We start from the raw sequence: 5,740 nt of genomic DNA, 5'->3' as shown, positions 1-5,740 counted from the left end.
AAAGTGCACAAAAGACATGTGGGACTGTTTAAGGAGCAGTTGTTGCGAGTGAAGCACGAATTTGTTCCTCTGAGACAGTTAAGAAGGTGTAAGGTTGAGAATCCAGAGATGACGAGAACAGAGCAGCTTCTCATCAAAACGAAGATGGCGGTTTACGTAAGGTGGAGTAAGCAAGGATCTAACACAACTGTACAGGATTATAGGCTTGCTGGAGAGGAGCTCAGAAATGGACTGAGGAGAGCCAGAAAAGGGCCGGAGAAAGGCTTGGCAAGAAGGATTAGGGAGAAACCAAATGCATTTTACTCATCCTTGAGAAATAAGAGAATGATCAGGGAGAAGGAAGGAACAATTCGGGATAGCATAGGGACCTAGTGTGTGGAGTCTGAGCAGATAGGGAAAACCCTGAGTGAGTTTTTATTGCTTCGGTCTTCACAAAGGAAACGGATCGTATTGTGAATGAAAACTTTAAGCAGCTGGCATAAAGCCCTGAACAGATCAAAATTGATGAAGTTGATGTGCTGGAAATTTTGGCAAACATTAAAATTGATAAGTCGCTAGGACCAGAAAAGAATTATCCGAGGCTGCTCCAGCAAGCGAGAAAGGAGTTTGCTAGCTCGCTTGTGAATATCTTTGCCTCCTCACTCTCCAGGGGAGTCGTACCAAGAGGATTGGAAGGAGGTGGATGTTCCAAGAAGCGAAATAGGGAATTTCGTGGTAATTACAGATCAGACAGTCTTACATCTGAGATCAGCAAAACTTTGGGAAGAATTCAGAGCGAAACGATTTATGACTATTTGGAAAAGCGTAGCGTGGGTAAAGGCAGTCAGCCTGGCTTTTAGAGGGACAGGTCATGGCGCACACATTTTATTGAGTTCTGTCAGGAGTTAACAAGACAGGTCGACGAAGGTCGAAAAGTGGATGTGCTGCATATGGACTTCAGAAAATCATTTAATAAGGTTCTCCATGGTAGATTCATTCATAAAGTAAGGAAGTATGGGATAGAGGAAGATTTGGATGTCTGGATTCAGAATTGGCTGGCTGACAGAAGGGAGAGAGTGGTTGTAGATGGGAAGTATTCTGCCTGGAGGTCAGTGAGTGGGGTCCTGCAGGGCTCTGTTCTTGGGATTCTGCTCTTTGTAGTTATTATAAATGACTTGGATGAGGATGTTGAGGGATGGGTTAGTAATTTGCAGATGACACAACGGGTTGGACGAGCCGTTGATAGTAACGAGTGCTATTGAATGCTGCAGCGTGACATAGTTTAGATCAGATTGGTGCTGGAAAAGCACTTCATATCCGGCAGCATCGGAGGAGCAGGAAAATCGACGTTTCGGGAAAAAAATCCCTTCATCAGGGATAGAACTCATTACGTCGATTTTCCTGCTCCTCGGATGCTGCCTGACCTGCTGTGCTTTTCCAGCGCCATTCTGATCTAAACTCTGATTTCCAGCATCTGGTATCCTCACTTTTGCCGTGCAGCGCGAAATAGACAGAATACAGAGCTGAGCTGAGAAATGGCAGACGGAGTTCAACCTGGATAAATGTGTAGTGATGCATTTTGGAAGGTCTGACTTGAAAGCTGAATAAAGGATTAAAGACAGGATTTTTGGCAATGTGGAGTAACAGAAGGATCTTGGTGTTCAAGTACATAGATCCCTCAAAGTCACCGCCCATGTGGATAGGTTTGTTAAAAATAAAACCTATGGTATCTTGGCTTTTCATTAACGGGGGGATTGAGTTTAAGAGCCGCTAGGTTTAGTTCCAGCTGTACAAGTGTGTGGTGAGACCACACTTGGAATATTGTGTAGAGTTCTGGTCGCCCTACTGTAGGAAAGATATAGAGGTTTTGGAGAAGGTGCAATGAACGTTTACCAGGATGCTGCCTGGACTTGAGGACTTGCCTTATGAAGAGAGTTTGAATAAGCTTAGAATTTTGACTCTGGAGAGAAGGCAGAAGAGAGGTGACTTGATCGAGTTACACAAGATCATGAGAGGCATGGAAATTGTCAATGCCAGAGACTTTTTCCCCAGAGCATGATTGGCTGGCACGTGGGGTCATAGTTTTAAGAGATTAGGAGAAATGCATGGAGTGGACGTCAGAGACAGGTTCTTTTTGCAGAGAGTGGTGCATGCATGCAATGCGTTGCCAGCTGTGATGGTGGATGCAGAGTCATTGGGACATTTAAGCGACTGCTGGACATGAACATGGACTGCAGTGAATTGAAGGGTGCGTAGGTTAAGTTATTATATTCTTCCATTAGGAGTAATCCTCAGCACAACATCGTGGGACAAAGGCCCTGTTCTGTGCTGTACTTTTCTATGGTCTATGTTCTATGATATGTTGTGAGAATCTGAAAACAAAATATTTTACTGTAAGAAGTGCAGAACGTCTTCTGGCGACAATAGGCATTCTCTTCTGTTTAAATAAAAACAAAGTGCCTTTCTATTTTACACAGGAACCTTCCAGTGTTCCGTGGTTCTGTTCTCAGTTCTATTATACAGAGATTGGATGGGTGGTATTTGATTGGTCTGATACACTTTTAACACTATTTCTCCCGTTCGCTTTCATTGAATTGTTCAATTCCCTGACAATCAAACAAACTATAGTAGCTAGTCGTACCGTCAGGCACTGATGTCTCAAAGCGAATTAGCGAATCATTCTGACCCGGAAGTGGAGAGTAGGAAGACGTCTGTGAATTTGATTCTCACCATATCCGGAAGCTTCATACTTTGATAGCTGACATATGTTTTATTTTATTGTTAAGTCGCAAATTACTTTGATTATGATTATTTTTATATGTTTCCAGAAGTTGGATTCATGTTGTCGAATGCAAGTTGTTGTGCAAACACTTTTATCAATGCCATAACTCAGTCTAAGTTCAGAAATCGAATCAATAGTGCCGCGAAAAGTCTTGTTCAACCAATTATTAAATTAATAAGAATAAACTAGCTAACAACGACAAAGACGTAACTGAGAATAGATTCCCGATGCGACACATGGAAGGACAGGCCCTGAAGGAATTGTGACATAACCAGGGGTGACGTGTACCAAATGGACAGATTGCAACTGAACTGGAGAGGGACACGTATCCTGGCAAGATGTTTGTTTGAGCCTTTCGGGAGTGTTTACAAGCGTCAGGCAGGGAATTGTGATCCAAAGCATAGGGCAACCAAAGAGAAATTTGAGAATCGTCCAAGGCTTAATGACTGCAAGTACAATATTAAAGTCAGTGCTGGTAATCCAAATATGAGACAAGGCAGGTAAGAGCATGGCAGGAAGCAAGGGATGACGGATCGTTTCATTGCAAAATACCTGACAAGCAAAACAAATTAACTCAGGGCATGGCCAGATATGTGCGACTGATATATTCCAGCCAAAACAGAAAAATGACTGAGTGAGGGACAGGACTGGGAGCTCAATATTAATGGATAAAGATATAGAAGGAAGAATGAAAAGGGAGTCGACAGAGGAGGTGGAGTCGTCTGTTTGATTGGGCAGAACATCACAGCGGTACAGAGAGAATAAAGTTTTGAGACGTCATTCACTGAATCTGTACAGAAAGCAGTGAGAAATAAATTTGGCAAGTGATTAGTTTGAAAGATTTTACTTGGAATGCCCCCTCCACCCGCACTCTCAAACTAACAGTAAGTGGGAGATTGAGGACAAAATAAGTAAGGAGATCGCAGGGAGCTGAAAAATAGTATGTCTATAATTGTCGGGGATTTTATCTTTCCTAACATTGACTGGGACCGCCATAGTTCTGAGGACTTGGATGAAGAGAAAGTTGCTACCTCCGTTCAGGATGAATTTCTCATGCAGGATGTAGGTGGACCAACAAGAGAAGGGACAAAATGTGTTAGTAGGGGAGCAGTTTCGCACTAGTGACCATAATTCGATGTGTTTTAAAATAGCGGTAGAAAATAATAGGTCTCATTCACAAGTTAAAATTCTAAATTAGGGCAATGCCAATTTTGATGATGCTCAGATTGAACTTTCGAAAGTTGACTGGGGGAGCCTCGTTGCTAACAAATGGACTTCGAGTAAGCGGGAAGCATTCCGAAGTGAGTTAATGAGGCATCAGGCCCAGCATATCCTTGCTAAAATGAAGTAGAGTTATTAATGCTTTGGTCTTGAAAAAGAAGGAGACCCATGACAGTTATAGGCAGCTGGGATCAAGTGAATTCCCTGAGAAGGATAGAGGGTAGCGGGGTATACTTAAGAAGGAAATAAAGAGTGCTACAATGGGGGACATGAGATGGTTTGGCATGTCAGGTAAAGGAGAATCCAAAGAGGTTCTACAAGCATGTGAAAGGCAGAAAGAGAAACACGGAGAAAATTAGGGCCTCTTAATGAGCAGCAAAGTCATCTGCGTATGTGGATCCACAAGAGACGGATGCGATCCTAAATGAATATTTCTCATCATTATTTACCGTGGAGAAAGGCATGGATGCTACTGAACTCGACGAAATAAAATGCGATGTCTGGATAAATGACCACATTACAGAAGAGAAGATGTTGGAAGACATCGAATGCATTAAGTTAGATAAAACCTTGACTTGATGAAACATGTCACAGGTCTTTATGGGAGGCGAGGGAGGAAATTGTGAATTCCTAGTGCAGATATTTCCATCACTGACAGCCACAGGTGAAGTGCCCATAGATTGGGGGATGGTTAATGTTGTGCCATTTTAACTGAAATGCTGTATGCAAATGTCTGGGAACACCAGACCAGTAAGCCTAACGTCCGTAGTGAGTACGTTGTCAGAGGGGATCCTGAGAGATAGTATTTGCAGGCAGATCGAGAGGCAAGGAACCATTTCGTATGGTCCACATGCTGTATAGACGGGAAATGGTATCTCTCTGAAATTGATTGATTTTCTTTAAAAAGGGGTTACCAAGAAAGACGAGAGGGCAGAGAGGCAGACATGGTTCACAAGCACTTGAGCAAGGTTTTGACAAGGAATTTCGTGGTCAGTTGTGTCGGTGAAATATCAATCATCAACGTGAAGGCACTGGGGAAATCTTAGTAAAGAGGTCCATAGCTTTTTAAAAATGGGACTCCACGTGGATGGAGCGCTGAGGAAGGCTCTTGATATATAAAATGAGTATCGAACAGTACAGCACAGTACAGGCTCTTCCGTCCTCGATGTTATACCGACCTTTTAGCTGACTCTAAGATCAATCTGTATTACCTTCCTTTCATTAACCTTGCCTATCGACGTGTCACTTAAACATCCCTCATGTATCTGACTCGATTACCATGCAAGCAATGCATTCCATGCACCCAACACTCTCGATACAAAGAACCTACTTTACCATGCCCCTACACCTTCCACCAATCACTTTACTGTTATTCCTCCTCGTGATAACCGTTTCCACCCATGTAGAAAAATGGCTGTGGCTATCCACTCGAACTATCCCTCTTATCATCCTGTATACCTCACATCACTCCTCATCATTTTTCTCTTATAGAAGAAAAGCCATAGTTCCCTGAGCCTTTCTTAATTAGATATGCTCTCCAGTCCAGACAGCATCCTGGACAAAATTCTCTGCACTATCTCTCAGGCTTTAACATCCTTCCACTAATTAGGCACGAGAACTGACCAAAAGATTCCAAATGTGGTCTAATCAGGGATTTATAGAGCTGCAGCGTAACCTTGCGGCTCTTAAAATCGCTCCCCCTCCTCATTAAAGCCAGAACAGTGTACACCTTCTCAATAACCTATCAACCTAAATGGC

The sequence above is a fragment of the Hemiscyllium ocellatum genome, assembly GCF_020745735.1.
Source record: "Hemiscyllium ocellatum isolate sHemOce1 chromosome 41 unlocalized genomic scaffold, sHemOce1.pat.X.cur. SUPER_41_unloc_3, whole genome shotgun sequence".
NCBI lineage: Eukaryota > Metazoa > Chordata > Chondrichthyes > Orectolobiformes > Hemiscylliidae > Hemiscyllium > Hemiscyllium ocellatum.
Note: the sequence above shows the minus strand (reverse complement) of the source record.